At 35.8% G+C, this 17,857-nt stretch overlaps 1 long non-coding RNA gene across 1 annotated transcript in view; it reads right to left on the reverse strand.

Moving 5' to 3' along the window:
• Positions 1–1,730: 1,730 nt before the first annotated feature.
• LOC144288533 (uncharacterized) overlaps positions 1,731–17,857 on the reverse strand; it is a 69,726-nt gene continuing 53,599 nt past the window's right edge. The window contains exon 4 of the long non-coding RNA XR_013356406.1: positions 1,731–2,970. This is a non-coding gene — a long non-coding RNA (uncharacterized LOC144288533). The remainder of the gene's footprint in view (positions 2,971–17,857) is intronic.

The raw sequence follows: 17,857 nt of genomic DNA on the forward strand, positions 1-17,857 counted from the left end.
TCCACCAATAAAATGTTACCGATTTGATTAACTTCGTAGTATTTGGTCAATTAAAAAAAGGAAAACTTTAAAACTGGAAAATTCCCGTTCCTTTTATCTTCACCACATCATACATCCGCAAACGTTCTCGTAGACTCACACCAGCATGAATGCACATCTCCCGTACACACATAAAACCCAAGTGTTGCACTGTAATGCAGCAAGGAAATAATTTCCTGATGTTTGTATTTCTCTGGTAGGCAGAGTGATACAGAGAAAGGTGTAAAAAGCAATATAAACACTTTCATTCTTCATATGTCAAAAAGGGAGGAAACAGTCTTTAGAGTCAGGTGGCAGTTAAGTAGGTAAGTGCATCTTTCCTCACTTTCCAGGTGAAATTGGCAGCCTCTGTCTTTATATGACCTAAGTAGTAAAAGCGTCAGCCCCACAGACAAGCATGTCATCAATTAGAACTAATATAAAAATATAGGAGTGTATGTGGACAAGAACTTGAAGAAATTTTCATATACTCGTGAGTGAAAACTCATATAAACTTGTTGGTGGATAATTTTGCAATGTAAATACAATGTCATAAAAAAATTAATTCAGATTTGCATCCCAAGTTCCACTTGTAAAAAATCATCTGAAGGATATAGTTTTGTGCAAATATAACAATTGGAACATGGTATCTCAAAATAAAAGATTGACTAAACCAGTTACATTTGAGTCAAATAAGGAAACTATATATCCATTGAAAAGATGCTGTAGAAAAAAAAAGCATGATTATGAGAAAATATTTCTTAAGCACTGCTAAGTGAATAGATTTGCAGATAAAATTAGGCATCAGATGATAATTTTGATACATAAAGTAATTTGTTTCCTTTTTGCACTTCTCCACGTTTCAAATTTCCTGCGGTCAACATATATTACTTTTGCAATAAATAAATATATTACACGAATACTTATTTACATAAGAAAGATACATGCCTATTTTAAATATTTTAAAAGAAAGCTCTGAAATCTAAATAGTATTATATTAGAAGACTGTCTAAATAGAAAACACTTTTCTATTAGAAGTGAAGAATTTCCCTTTGCAACTTTTTCAATGAAATGGACACTTATTAGGAATGAGTAGATGCATTTAATACTTTTTTTTCAATAAGCACCGTTTGCGATCCGTGGAACTTCAGCAAGTCTGGTGCTGGCATGGACATTTATAAACATTTATATGAACATTTGTATTTATAGTATGTAATTTTGGAAAAATTCATGTTGACAGGAAGGAAAAGGGAGATCTTCGAAATTATTTTAATTCTTAGGTCTTATCTTCATAGACTTTTGTTATTGAGTTTAAATGCAACAGCTCCTATTAAAAAACAAAGGAACAAACAAATAAGCTTAAAGAATCATTTAGCGATTCTTAAAGCCTCATATTTTTTAAGTTTCATGCTTACTGTAAGCTACAAAATAGGATTAAGCACAGTCAAATGTGGATTTATTTTTTCAAATGTGGATTTTAACATAAGTGGGCAGAGCATAGTGTTCTGCTGGATACAAGGTATTAAAAATAATAGTTGTGTTTAACCCTTTGGGCTGGTGTGCTCACCGAAAAACAAAAATAAAAAACAGTTGAAATCTTCATATATAAGACACAGAGCTATTTCAAGAGACTTTAAGAAGCTTCAGGGCAAGGGCCCGCAGCATTGCTTTCCAAAGAGCACAGATTTCACAATGAGACAAAATACATTCAAATCTAGGCTTCACCATTTGTTAACTCTGCAGCTTTGAACTATTCAATCGCCTTGAGTCCAACTTTCTTATTTGTAAAATGGAAATGATGCCATTCTCTTTCCTACCTCTGCGTGTGTGTGTGTGGGGGGGGGGGGGGTTGTGTGTTGATGAAAGAAAGAGAAAGAGAGAGAGAGGAGAGATTTCACGGCTATACTCCTTCAGTTTTCAGATTTTATTTAACATGCTTAAAGAAAACATCCAGGATCCCTTAAAATACAGTAATTTAACTAAGACTTGGAAGTATAGCTGCATTTTAAAAACAATCATCAATAATTACTTCTTATATTTTTAAAATGGAGTGTTCTCCAGCTATTCAGAAGAATTTGCAGTAGGTGGATACCTACTGTGAAACCAAGAAACCATTAAGAAGATCTCAAGTAACAAGAAGACTTTAGTTTTTATCAAAGGTTTGTGTTGTTAGCTCTAAGCAAAGACAAAGCCAAACATTTGGTCAAGATTTCATTTCTCCCCAAGCTTTCACGTGCGGAGGCTGAACGAGGATCACTGAATCCCTTAACTCCTCTCTGTCAAACCGAATATTCTGTGACAATAAATCCTACCATGTCCAGACTTGCTCTTTAAGTAAATTGGTATCAATGAAATAATCAAAAGCAAACCAATTATGTTCTGGCATCTTTTATCCATCTGTTTGGATTTAACTGTCTATTAAATGGTGTTTGCATATGAGGAAATGCTCTATTGTAGGCAGAGGTACTCAATTATTTAGATTATACATTTGAATAAACTGTGCAGTGGAAGGACTACCCTTGTAATGTAGGACAATTACATTTTCTTGCATAGTTTACAGATTATTAAACTAATATCAATTCGACCCACACTACCGGTTGCTGGATTCTAACCTTTGCCTTCGAGACTTAGCTACTGTGAGGGTCTAGTTTCTACCCCAACAATTAGCAACCCATGTCAATCATTTCAAATTATACCAAATTATGTAAATTGGTTTTGGGAAAAGGATTGTGTGAGAAGAGACCACAAAAATTTAATTTCAATAAAGATCATAGGTGAGGTTTGTAGCTGCTCGCTGCTGCTGGAGCATTCCCAGACATCTGTGGTTAGTAAGCAGTGGTTCTCTTGCTTCGGAATGGCTTTGCCCCCACACGTACAGGTCAGGAGAGGCCTCTGCATGAGCCTTCCCCGCACACAGGAATGTCCATTCCACCTCAGCTGGGCACCTACGAGCTACAACAAAGATTTTCTTTATTAGAAATAGCTTTCTTTAATTTTTCTGAAAGAGGCACTAGGTCATTAACACGTTAGTTCATAACGATGCGCAATGTTTAATAAATATAACAAACTATCGCATTTGAACTCCATCTTCACAGAATTCGGTTTTTTTTATAAGATTGCTGAATGAGGTCATCTTTTTTCTCTCACGTCTACATTTTAATTACAAAAGTAAAAAGTACTTTTTAGTTATGAAATAATGTTGATTTGCTGTCACAAAACAAATAGATGCTTCTCTCTCCAATCCTGTTTGCCACTCATGTAATAAATTTGGTGTGGATGTAGATCTTTGTCTATGTTTATAAATGCAGGCATAATTTCGAAAATCTATATTTTATAAAGTAAGGTTAGAGAACTTGAGAGAACATGAGGTACAGACACAACACGCTGGTAACTTGATTCCCTCAATGTGGTTTGTTGGAAAATTCGTGTAAATGCTCTCTTTTCATATACCCGACTTGCATGGTTTGTTTCTGTTTCCTAAATGTCCACAAAAGGAATTTGAGTGTAGAAGCTTGATGGTTAACCAGTTTTAGTTTTTACAGATAAATTGAGGGTCAGAGAGGTTAAGTGAATTCTCAAAATCATACAGTGATTAGCTGACAGCAAATAGGGAAGTAGAACCAGGGATTCTTAACTCCTTGGTTAGTGCAATGTTCTCTGACCTCCACTGGTTCTTATGCACAAACAAGCAAGCTGGATTTTTCACATCATATTTCTTATATGTTTCACTACAACATACAATTCACACACATTTTAGAATTATTCGTATTAATCTAAAATGTGTTCCAACCCTCCTATGAATGTAGAAAGCAAATATGTTTTGCTTCCGGGGCACCTGTGGTTCAGTTGGTTAAGCCTCTGACTCTTGGTTTTGGCTCAGGTCATGATCTCGGGGTGGTGGGATCGAGCCCCGAGTCAGGCTCCATGCTCAGCTGAGATTCTCTTCTTCTGCCCCTCCCCACGAGTGCATGCTCTCTCACTCTCTCTAGTAAATAAATATTTTTTTAGAAATATGCTTACCTTCTAATAAACTCTGAGTCTCCTCATATCACAGACCTTATTTATTTCTTTCTGTATGTCCAAGTGAGAAGATGGTAGTTTCATGCATCAACTTGGCTAGCCTATAAGTATTCAGTTATTCAAACAGGAATGTAGGTATTTTTGAAGGTATGAGTAACATCTGTAGTCAGGTGATTTTTTTATGTAAAGGACGTTATTCTGGGAGAATCTGAGTGGGATTGATCTAATCAGTGTAAAGGGCTTGATAGCAGACCTGAAGAAGTTTCCCCCTATGGACTGTAGGGTCAGCTTCTACCCAAGAGTTTCAGCCTGCCCTTCCTGGCTGCCTATCTTTTAGATTTGGATTCGCCTAGCCAGCCAGCCCTGGACAATCTCATAAACTAAGTCTTTGATACAGATAAATATATATCTCCAGCTGGAACTTATAATTGATATGTGAGTACCAGCTGCAGTAATCAGTAAATGTTTTCCAAATTGATGAACACACGAATGAGTGTTTTGTTTCATTAAAAACTATGTATTTAACCTGAATTCATCATATTACTTATAAACATTTTGTTAGTTTTCTAATATGTTTAAATGTATTAATATTAATAAACCAGATTCCCTCATGATTTAGGGATTAAATGTCTATTTTTATTTCTCCTGTTAGAAAATCTATCTCACGGCCTGTCCTGGGGAAAGTGGACTAGCTTCCTTGCTTACAGAAATATACAGAGAAGGAGAAGACTCTTTAAAAAATAATATTTGTAGAAAAGAGTGTACATTTATATAGCCTGTTCTCAGTTGTTGAAGAAGAACCTGGTTAAATCTCCCCGGACCATTATGAATCCTTATTTTAAATCTCCAGTGCTGTAAATAATGAAATAGCAATATCTTGCAAGCATTGTATTGACTGTAGTATCCCTTTGAAGTGAAGATTTGGCTTATAGGTTACTCAGATCCTCTTCTTCCATTAATTAAAATTCTCATATATTTTTTGAGGGTTTGGGGATATTTAAAAAATTTTAGTGACAATTCAATTCCAAAATTTTTTATTGACCAACTGTTCTTTAGGTGTAATGACGATGACAGCATCATCACCACAAGAAAAAAAAATGAAACAAAACAAAACAAAACAAAACAAAAACCTCCTTCATAGCCAAGAGGAGGAAAAATACAGAGTAAATATTTTCATGTAGTTGATCAAATACAGAGCTTTTTAAGGGGTCCCATTTTCAGATTGGTTCCAACCTACTGAATATGTGACTCCAAGTAAAACCTCTCCTATATTCATGGGTAACAGAACCTGTGACAAATAAAAGACTAGCTGTACAACCAAATCTTTTACAGTTATTTGCATTTCCAATGACTGTTGACTGCATACCACAGTCAGGTAGTGTCAAGGTGACAGGTGTGCAGGAAATGATTCTGATCCATAATGCATGGAACTCAAGGTGCATTATCAGACTGTATAACACTATTTATCAGAAATGTTTTGGGACAGCAAAACATTTAGGTAAACAAGGTTTTGTGTAATCAAGGGACTTACAGGGTAATTGATTCATGTCGGGAGACGTAACCTAGATTTGGAAAGGAGGTGGTTTTGAATTGAGGATTTAGGACCTGTGGAGCTTTAATTACATAAATGTAGGATTCCCAAATTTCATTAGCAATATTAATGTGTACTTCGGTTTGCATTTTAAACACATACAAATAAGTTATCTGGAATCCTTTAGAAAATCCCAGAGACAATAAAAAATTTAAAGCATGACTATTTAAATGTTCGAATAAATATTGTTTTTCAAATATAATTTGTCTTGAAGTTAAACACCAGCCAATGTGAACAAAAGAATTTCCTGGTATGTGGGAATTTAGGCTCTACTGTTCGCCCCCCGGGTTCATATTTTTGTCTTCAAACACTACAAATAGCTCCACACACAACCTAAGCTTTCTATATAATTACTCATTTTTCATTTTAGTTTTTCCTGCTTGTTTCTGATCCAGCAACACGGGCAGAACCGTATACATTCTATTGTGTGTTGATGATTATTTCCTGAGAGGCCTGGGCTTTCTTATTCCCTTCATGGGTAAGTAATTGTTTCTCCTATAAGGAATCTGTTCTATATTGCTCTTATGGTAAGAATCACAGACATTGGGTTGGAGATTTCTTCATTAGAGTTTGTAAACTTTACTTAAAAGGAACCCCATATGTCCACAAAGCCTCCGTGCTCTGGTAAAGGAATAGGTGGCTTGTTCATTGAATCCCTTGGCCTCACCTAAGGTTGGTATTAGGGAGTAAGTCTTTCTTGGAGGTGGAGCAGCTTTAGCAGGCAACCTGTTGGGGGCAAGTTTTGTGGCCTAGAAATTACTTTACACTTGGGATTGCAGTCCGTTCTTAAGTAATATAATTTCCTACTATTTTTTCAAGATTTACTTATGTATTATTTGAGAGAGAGAGAGAGAGAATCTCAAGCAGACTCCCCACTGAGCCCCAAGCTTGACACGGGGCTCGATCTCACCACCCTGAGACCATGACCTGAGCCAAAATGAAGGGTTGGATGCTTAACTGACTGAGCCACCCAGGCTCCCCTAATTCTCTGTACTACTAGGGAGATCTCCAGTCCTTTTCCTTTCTATCAAGTGCATTGGATAATAACCAAAGCCAAATGTCTTGTCTAAATATAGAGTTCATTGATTCCTATCTCCAAGGCACTGGCCTCAGTGATTGGCCCATCTAGACTTTAATTCACGTCCTTTAGTTTAATGGCCTCTGATTTAGTGTACTGCTACTTTTTATTTTTAAAGTAAAAATATGTCATGGCTTCATATTGATTTTTTAATTCAAAATCAGAACATCAGGAGTTTAAAAATTTTCTTGGATCTTACATCTATATCTACTTTCTCATAACCTGTGAAGCCTGCTTCTCAATGAAATCAAGGATAAACAGAATTAAAATATTATGTACACAACAGTCTCAGAATGCCAGTGTAAATGTTATGACGCATAACACGATTATTGAAAACAGTTAAAAAATTTGTTGCAGTTCTGGCTAATTTAATTTAAAGGAAGGAAGGAAGGAAGGAAGGAAGAAGAAGAAGAAGAAGAAGAAGAAGAAGAAGAAGAAGAAGAAGAAAGAAAGAAAGAAAGAAAGAAAGAAAGAAAGAAAGAAAGAAAGAAAGAAAGAAGGAAAAATGTATAGAATCTGGAAAGAAAAGAATTTGTTGCAGTTCTGCATATGCCACTAAGGATATACAGTCAAATCATTGGAGTTGTTTTTTTTTTTTTTAAGATTATTTATTTATTTATTCATGAGAGACAGAGAGAGAGAGAGAGAGAGAGAGACAGAGACACAGGCAGAGGGAGAAGCAGGCTCCATGCAGGGAGTCCGATGGGGGACATGATCCCGGGACTCCAGGATCACGTCCTGGGCTGAAGGCAGGTGTCAAACCACTGAGCCACCCAGGGATCCCCAATTGGGTTTTAAAGTCACTTATCATAGTTACTCTTTTGTGTAGTTATTCTAGCATTTAAGGTTCATTTGTTTTCCTATTCTTTTCAATAGTTAAAAATTACTTTTTCAGTTCAGTTTTATATTAATTTTATACTATATCTCATCCTTATCTTAGACTAAAGTTTATACTAATTTATAAAAGAATTACAACATTAAATCAACATAAGCAGGCACATTCAAAGAAGGTAAGTTTTTAACACTGTCTCCTTTACCTTATTCTACTTTAGATGACTCAACTTCGTGAGTTACCCTGTTTTGTGATACCAAACACAAATATTTGTATGCCTCCTTTATTAGATAAAATAATTACATACTATACACACTTTCCTCCACCTTGCTTGTAATTACATAATATTTTTATAGATCACTTCTTGGTAGAATAAAGATTCTTTATTCTTTTTTATGGCCATCTGACCTTCTGTTGTATGGAGCTGCCATAGACAGTTCAATCCATTTCCATTTCTCTGTTAAGAGACATTTAAGTTGTTTCCATTTTATGCTATAACTAGTCATATTTTTGTCAGTGTATCTTTGGGATAGATTCTTACAAGAGGGATCAATGGATACATAGCTATCCACTTACCCCAGTACCACTTATTAAAATTTCCATTTCCTTTACACTAATCAGAGAGGTCAAATTATTATATATTATATATGCTACTTATATAGTATAGATTTGTTATATATTAAATTCACATATGCAATTGTGTTTACTTCTGGACTATTTATTACATCTGTTTCCATGGTATTTTGAAAAATATGACCACAAGTTTTTTGATCCTCTACCCCTATCCCAAGAAGTGGAACTTAATTTCCCTGCCCTTGAGTGATGACCAGACTTTGTGACTTACTTCTTTTTTTTTTTTTAATTGAAGTTGGATTTGCCAACATGTAGTATAACACCCAGTGACTTACTTCTAAACAATAGCATATGGCACATGTGATATGTCACTTTGGAGATTAGGTTATAGAAGACATGGCTTCCATCTTGGGTTTAGATTCTCTTTCGGTCTCTCTCTCTCTCTTTCCTTGTTTCTCATCACTCAACCTGGGAGAAGCCAGCTGCTATGTCACCGTGGGAAGACTGCTCAACTTCAGACGACTGCAACCCCAGCCAACTAATTGCCTACGGCCTCATGATAGACCCTGAGCCAGAACCACCCAGCTAAGCAGTAGCTAGATTCCTGACATTAAGAATATGAGTGAAATAATGAATATATGCTGATGATTTGGGGAAATTTGTTACACAGTAATAGGTAAGTAATGCATCCATCTATTCATGAGCCAATGTCATACAATTTTCGTTGCATAGGCTTTATGGTATGTTTTTATTGCTCATCATTTCCCAAGGTTTTAAGACTACTTTTGCTTGTTTTTTCATAAAATTGCACCATTTGGGGCACATGGGTGGCTCAGATGGTTCAGCATCTGCTTTCAGCTCAAGCCAGGATCTCAAGGTCCTAGGATTGAGCCTGCATCAGGCTCCAGCTCAGCGGGGAGTCTGCTTCTTCCTCTTCCTCTGCCCTCCCCCTGATTATGCTTTCTCCCTCTGTATCTGTCTCAAGTGAATAAATAAAATCTTTAAAAAACATTGCACCAAATAATTATATTCTCTAGGTCCAGACAGAAACATAGTAGGGGTTTCTTTTTTGGAGCGGGGTCACTAAATACAGTATATAAATTAAGAACTGCCACTTTTACATTGAACATTCCTATTTGAATACATGATACATTTTTCCATTTCTTCCAAGTCTACTTCTGTGTCTTTATGAGTGTTTTCCAGTTTCCTCAGAAATATTGTGTATATTTCTTGTTAAATCTATGTTTGTGTTTTTTCTCTTTGCTATGATAAATGGAGTCTTTTCCTCCAGTATTTCCACCCCACCACTCTTTCCCTCCTCCTTTTTTTCTTTTTTCTCTTCTGGTATTTATGTGTGAATACTTTTGATTTTTGTAAGTTGATTTTATTAAGGGTTAAGCAGAGTCGAGCTACCCACCCCACCTCCCCCAAAAGTGTTCATTCTAATCCTCAGAATCTGAATGTTAGGTTGAATGGGAAGGGGAATCAAGCTTGCTGACCTTGATTGAATGACCTTAACATAGGGGGAGAGCATCCTAATTACACAGGTGGGGCCAATGCAATTACAAGCGTCCTATAAAAACAGAAGTGGGACGCAGGGACGTAGAGTTGTTGTTAGGTGTGATGTGTGGAAAACTCGAATTGCTGTTTCTGGCTTTGAAGGTAGAAGGGGCCACACGAAAGGAAATGAAGATGGCTTCTAGAAGCTGGAAAAGGCAAGGAAATAAATTTTCCCCTAGAACGTCCAGAAGGTATGTAGTCCTACCAATACCTTGATTTTAACCTCGTGAGACCAGAACTATATGATAATACATTTTTGTTGTTTTAAGCTACTATGTTTTTGGTAATTTGTTACAGCAGCAATAGAAATGAAAGCACCTGAAGTTGACGAAATTTTCTTATTGTTTTCAGTGGTTTTTCTATTGGTTCTTTTCAGTTTTGCAGACATATCATCATGTCATCTGAAAAGGTATGCTTGTTACAATCTGTATGAATCTGGGTGCTTTGGCCGATATCCTCTAAAACAATAATATATTAAAATTGACACAGTGGGCTTATTCCTGGCTTTACTTGGAAAGCCTCCATCTTCACATTAAGGGCCTGGCTTTTGGGTTACAGCATATATATTTTATCATGTTAAGAAAGTATTCATCAACTCAATTTTATTGAGTTGTTGAGTTTTAAATAAATGGTGTTAATTTTTTGCAAATATTTTTCTGTATGCATAAAAATAATCATACAGCCTTTCTCCTTAACTCTATTAATAAGATGGTGGGGTCCTGTTTGCAAGTATTTCATTAGAGATTTTAACTTTGATATTTAAAAGTCAGTTTGATCTGTAGCTTTATTTATTGGTTAATTTTCTTGTCATATTTTGGAATCCCTATCATACTTTTGAAAAATAAATTGACAAAAGTGAAGTACTGATATATACTAGAGTGTGGGTGAACCTGAAAAACAGTGTGTTAAATCAAAGAAGCCAGACACAAAAGACAACATATTGTATGAATTAATTTATATGAAATGTCTAATAAAGTCAAATCTCTAGAGCTGGAAAGTAAATTAGTGGGTGCCTAGGGCTAGAAGTCAGAATGAAGATTAGCTATAAATGGGCAAGAGGATCTTACTGGAGTGATGGAACTGCTCAAAAAAGTGGATCGTAGTGATGATGATAGCACAGGTTGGCAATTTACTAAAAATTGTTCGTTTGTACATTTAAAATGACAGATTTTTTAAGGTATGAAAATTATGACTCTAATTCAAAGTTGTTAGTCATAAATTTAAAATCTAAAAAAATAAAAACATAGTCCTACCAAAACCATATAGTTGTGTTTAATAGAGAAAAATAAAGTTGGAAGTTTTCCTCCTTTTCCAAACTCTGAAATAGTTCAAGTAACACAGAAATTATCTAAGACCTAAATGTCTGGTGGAGTACCCAAGGAGAATATTGGGCCTGGTGATGTATTGTGTGTGTTAGGGATGGGGAAGCTGTTGCTTACACTTAGGTTACACTTAAGTTAGAGAAGTAGAGTGAGGTCTTTATGATTTTCGCATAAAGTGATTGGCCTGTTTAGACTTTCTCTACTGAGGTCAATTTGGTGAGTACAGTATTTCTTTAAAAATTATTTTCACTTAGATTTTAAAGTATATTTTCACAGGGATACTCAAATATGTCTTTATTTTGTGATTTTTAAAAAAAATCTTCAGGTATCTTCCACTTACTATTTTTAATCTTGTGTTTTCTCTCTTTCGCCTTTGGTTAGGTGAGCTAAGAGACTATCTGCTTTGTTGTCTTATTTCAAACAATGATAACTGGATTTGCAAACTGTGTCTTGGTGTTGGCTGTTCTGAGTAAATGTTTCTAGAGGTGCATGGTGCCCTTTCATTCAGTATCTGATTTCAGTGTAAACATATATTTTTTTTTTAATTTCAAGAGGCTTTCTTGAATTACACATTTCAGTAATTGTTCCATTCCACTGCTTTGGTTTTCTTCTTTGAGGACACCTATCATACTTATATTTCATCTTCTTTTCCTATATTGTAGATCTGTGACTGTCTCTTGAAACTTGCTATCCCTTTGGTATGGTTTTAAACCTATGTATTGGGATATAAGTTACATACCATAAAGTACATCCCCTTCAATTTTTAGTAAATTTATATACTTGAACAGTAATCACTATGATCCAGTTTAAGACCACTTTCATCATATTATGCTACAGCATAAAACAAGCCATGATAAATTAAAAGGAAGGAGATAATGCGATGAAAAATCTCCAAGTAAAGCAGAATTAAATTGGAAATCAAGAACAAAAAGAAGTTAGGAAAGCCCTCAAATATATGAAATTATGCAGTTCATTTATTAATAACACAAGGATCAAAGAATCATTCACCTATAGGATGTTCCACGTGCACTTAGCTTCTTTAAAGTCTTTGCTAACTACAAAATCTGAGATCAGCTACAAATGGTTTCTGGTGTGGGTAAAAAACTGCTATTTCTTTGAATTTCTCCTAATTTTTGGTTGAGATCTAAACATTGTAGACAATCTGTTTTGGTAACCCCACATTTTAATTTATTATTCTATCATCTTTTTGTTGTTCGCCTTTTTTTATTTTGGAGGGCACTTTGTTTGGTTTGGTTTGGCAACTTGTCTTACTCCAGAAATCTTTTTTCTGTATTCCTAAGTCCTCATAGATCTGCTCGGTTCTTTTACTATTATTTTTATTTTTATTTAAGCCTGGCTTCCCTGCCTTTCTCCTGTGACTACATGGCTTATAAGGCAGTCAATGATGTGGGCAGAGGTTGTGTTAGAATGTGTCAAGTTCATAAGGCTCCCACCTTCTGTGATCGATTTATGTGTGAGTTGGTGAGTCCATTCATTGTTCATCTGGTCCTCACATCTCTCTCCTGCCTTTTAATTTCCTCTGTATTCCCCTGAGTCTCCTCTGTAGATGTTCACAGTCTCCTGGTCAGCCAGAGATGTGTTATCTTATCTCATTCTGAATCCTTCTAGATCTCTCTTCAACTCTGGCTGGTTTTGCCTCTCATGCCAACTGTGGGCTTTCCCATGTATTTTCTATAGGAGTTTGTTTCTTACCATAATTGCCATGTTTATCTGACAAAGCCAGAAGTTTTAACCTCCTGCTCCAAATTGACTCTCTCCTCTCTGACAGCAAAACTGTTGGTTTTGCAGCCGTCTCCACTCCAATAAAGCTACAGATCTGAAGCACCTAAGCTTGTCGGGGTGTGTGTGTGTGTGTGTGTGTGTGTGGTGAAGCCAGAAGAGGGGGACGTATGGTAGTACCTGCGGACAGAAGGACCACAGATTCCTGCTGTTCTTACCCAAAGACAGAGCAGTTTTTTTTTTCTTTTTTTTTAATTTTAATTTTTTTTTTTCAGAGCAGTTTTTCAAGAATAAAGACTTGCTGATTTGTTTTATATTTTGTCTATTTCAAAACCTTGGAATGGTTCTTTCTGAGATTCAGCTAAATGCCTTCACCTTTGTAAGGCACCACAGCGTAGCATTTAGGATCTTTGGATTCTAAAATTGTTCTTTTTCACCCTCCACTTATTCTTCAGATACCTGTTGTCGATTCACTCTCGTGTGTGTGCACGTTCTAATAAGATTTATTTACATACACAAAAGATGGGCCAGATTTGACCCTTGAGCCCTAGTTTAAAAAATCTTAAGTTTTCATTTGTACCTTGAATTGATGAAATCTACTAATGGAATGAAGAATACAATTTGATATACATAGTTTGTTTTTGCTTTTTTCCTGTGGTGGAACTAGAAACATAAAATCTGCTCTTCCTTTTTGGTCCTGGGGGATGGAACTACATTTTATTGAACAGTTGCTGTTGCCAGGCATGAAGCCAGATATTTAATTCTTAGGGCAACCCCATACACCTCTGGTCTTAAGCGGATTATGATGACATTTTTAGATTTAGAGAAGTTAAGTTAGACTGTGAGTTCCTTGAGGGTGAGGCGCTCACAGGGCTTGTTCACAGCCACATCTCTAGGGCCTGGAAACATGTTGGCATCTAACACCAGTCTTCATCAGGGTGGCTAAGCAGGTGCTCACAGCACCAATAATAAGGGACATCCACAGAAAGAGAAAAACATGATATTAAAGTATATGAAAGATATTAACCTAAAAAAAGATATTAACCTAAAAAAAGATATTAACCTGATCATCCTAAGAATAATTAGAATATATTGAGCTTGCTCACACTTAGGTTATGATATAGTATAACTTTTAAACGCTTTAAACATTTAAAAGTTGTGAGATGTGATCTCTACATAGAAAAAAAGGCATCATATATGAACATACAATTGAATGAGTAATAACCTTTGTAATTATTAGCTAGGTCATGAGATGGGATCACAATATCCTCCTTACCTACTATTCTGACTTTTGCAGTAGTAATTTTCTTGTTTTCTTTGTAATCATTCTTAGTCTGTATGCATCCCTGAATTATGTGTTTTAGTTTTGCCCGTTGTTTATTCAAGCTTGTGTTTCTTCTCATTTAACTTTTCTTTGTGAAAGGAACTTTTGATTTTCTTTCTTTTTTTTTTTTTTCAGATTTCTTTCTGGCTGTTTCTAATTCTCATTTATGGTGCTCTTTCCTGTCTTCTGTTTATTTTCACTGAGCTCATTTTGAAATATTTGGTTACACTTTGTATCCCTTTTGCAGACAGGTTTTTGTGGCATGCTTTTATTATCCAAGAGGATGCTATTCTCTTTGTTCTTATTTCTCACAATGGTGTTTGGGATTCCTTTTATATTGCACATTTTTACATAAAATTAGTTTACTTAAACTCTTAAGGAGTGGTCAGGATAGTTTCTCTATTTTCTCTAGAAGAACTGACTCTAGAGATCCTGCTTGGGTTGTTTTTGCAAAAAGATCAAAATACTTTCTGAGATTTGCTGCCCCTGCTCTCCTTCCTCCTTTTTATCCAGACCTTTCTCTTTATTTTGCTGTTATTCTTCCCATCTTGCTTAATTTACATCCTAGTTTAAGTAATTTATTTTGTATCTGTGCGTGTTTGTCTAGGAAAAGAACTCAGGTTTATTCTTTGTTTTGTTTTGCTTTGTTTTAGTTTGGAGTATTCGTATGCCTATGCCTGCTTCAGCCTTCTCACCTTGATATGAATCCCATGTTTTCACTGTGTTAAATGTGCAGACTTCTCTCCATGGCGGCTGCTCTGTCCAATTGGCCTGCCACCCTTTCTAATACATGTCTTTTGGATATTTTGAAGCCCACTCTATTGCTTTTCTTTTCCTACAGATGCCACATTGTACTATTTATGTTTTCCCCTCACCTACTCATATTATGCTGTTCATGTAGATGATTTATCACCAGGTATTTTGTAAACTCCATCTGTGTTGTTTTTGTCGTGGTGGTGAATTTTACCATCCCAGTTATGCTATTTCTGTGGTAGGATTGACATAGCTTCAAACACGCTGGGGCAGGAGTTCCAGTTGAGATTCATCAATTAAGCAGTTAATTGACTCTCGTCTTCCCACAGAATGCCACTATACACAGTGGTCAGAATACTAAAGACAATGACTGGAAAGAACTGGAGAATGATCACAAGCAGGCAGATTATAAAGGAGAGTGAGCACTCGAAGGAAGGGAACAATGGAGTCGTCCCCATTTTCTTTAACTCTTAGCTGCGAGTTAAGTGATAGAAAATTTCTAGTTTTTCTTGTCTGAAAAACCAGAGGACAGGTTTTGGACAAGAGCCTTTTAGATACTGAAGGAGAAATCCCAGAAGGAAGAGAACCAGACAGCAAAAGTCCCACATTTGGTATTTCAACCCTGTCCAGATGTCTGGCTGAGACATAAATCATAAAGACCTAAGCTATCATTTTATCTGCTGCTCAGGAGAGCTTTTTTTTTTTTTCTTGGTGCTTCGAACCAAGTTAATGTCCCACTTAATAAAGAAATAGACCTATATATAGATTGATCGGCAGATATAGATAGATCTGTATATGTAGATCCATCTATCTATATCACCACCCTTTAGAAGACTGTAACAAAATCCAGAGTCTGAAAACCATAACAGCACAATGTCCAGTATCTACATCCAATCCAGGATCCATTACTAGACCTGAGACAAAGAGGGAATATATGAACTCTTTTCAAGAGAAAAAATAATCATAAGGAAACCAATTTTCAAATGTCTGAATATTGAAATTTGACATAACATGTAAAAGCAGTTATTAGAATTGTGCTCAAGATCAAAAAGAGAAACTGTGTTCACAATAAATGAGAAGACTGGAAATCTCAGCAAAGAAAGACAAATTCTGAATCCCTGAAAATAAAAACTCAGGAAATGGCTCCCACTGCAGACTGCACATAGCATAGCAGAGGTTGGAGTTAGTAAACTAAGGTATTTCAATACAAAATATCCACTCTGAAAAGTGGTTAAGAGGTTGAAAAAAATGAAGAGAACCTCACAGACCCATGAAACATTATCAGAAAGGATTATTGTGTGTATAATTGGTGTTTCAGAAGGAGAATGGATAGGGGGTGGGCAAAAAATAATGGTAACAAGAAATTAAGCCATTAGGAAATAATGGTTGAACATTTTCCAAATTTGATAAAGATCTAAATATCAATACTCAAGAATCTCTGCAAATCTACTGAGCAAAAAGTACAAAGATGCATGTCTTAAAGACACATCATAATCAAACTGCTGAAAACTAAAAAGAACAATCTTAAAAGCAGAAAAGTGCATCGACACTTTCCTTGCGAAGGAACAACAACTTACATGTTGCCTGACTTATCGGAAACTACGGAGGCCAGAAAATAGTGGGAATGTCATTAAAATACTGCAACTAAAAGCTGTCACCCCACACTTACGTATCCAACAAAATTATCCTTTCAGAATGAAGGTGACATAAAGACATTTTAAGGGGAAAAAAACTCAGATAATTCATTACTAACAGATCTGCACCACAAGAAACGTTAAAGGAAATTCCTAAAGTTGTGTAAGTTATGTAAAGTTGTGTGTGACAAGCAGTTTCTGTTCTTCTCTTACATATAGGAAAAGCAGGTTTTATTTGCTTCATTTGAGATCAGTCTCAAACAGCTGTGTTCACTTATTATAATGTTAACGGAGGCACCATTGTCACGGCGTGCATTGCACTCTTGTAAGCACTTTACAGTCAGTACCTTACTTAATCCTCTCAACCTCCATCTGAGACTAGGTGAGGTTATTACCTATAGAAGATGAGCTGATTGGTTCAATGGCTTGTCCACAGTCAGACTCCTAATAATTGCTGGAGCCATGATTCTAGACTCATCTCTCTTTTTGGTCCTATTTATTTAATGAATCCATCTAGCATTGAAGTTGATAATTGTCTTCTCCTTTAACCCAAACTTACAATACTTTGAACTATTATTAGAAACTGTACCCTGATTGAAGTGGTTAGGTGGAGGTTATTGAAAAACAAACTGGAAAGCATTTATTATTCCTACTGAATGATAGTAGTTATTGAAGTTGGACTCTTGTCAGTTTTATAAAAAGCAAGGGCAGCGAAAAAGTGGGATCTAAATACTTAGAATGGGAATATTCATGAAGAACCCGAGAAATGTCTCCAAGCTCCTCTGAAATGTTCCTTCTTAAGTCTTCCTTCTGGAAAGAAGACGCCAATTCTCACCAGCCTCTATTATGATGTTGTGACTAAAATTTGAATTTGACATAGCCTGAAGGATTAATTAATTAATTAATTGTTATTTTTAATTATTTATAATCAGAGTAAAAAATGGTACTTAAAGAATTGCTTAATTTAGTCATTTAAGTTGAGTGGCTGAAGAAAATTTGTGGCTATAGATTTGAGGTTGCTTCAACAGAGGAGGTCAAAGTTTTGGATCGATTTCTTAGCTGCTGTTACTGTAGCAAACTGTTGGCTGCCTTCCTAACAATCATTACACCTGTTTCCTTGTTGTGGAACCAAGTTTTGTATTGATATAATGCAGCCTTGTCTACATGGGGTAAGTTTTGATCATTGGAGACAATCTGAAAATTCTGTTTCCCTTCCCAGAAATGCTCCTCAAATAAATATGTAATGCAGTTCTGGTGAATGAAACATGAAGACGTTTCATTGCAATGGACCTATTCCAGAGATGATATTCACCATTTTAAATCACACATATATGCTCATGGTCTGCTTTACTCACTGGTGAGCTGAGGATAAAATCACCTCAAACTTGGGCTATACTCAGTAACTTATGGCG

The sequence above is a fragment of the Canis aureus genome, chromosome 18 (genome assembly GCF_053574225.1).
Source record: "Canis aureus isolate CA01 chromosome 18, VMU_Caureus_v.1.0, whole genome shotgun sequence".
In the NCBI taxonomy this organism is placed as follows: domain Eukaryota; kingdom Metazoa; phylum Chordata; class Mammalia; order Carnivora; family Canidae; genus Canis; species Canis aureus.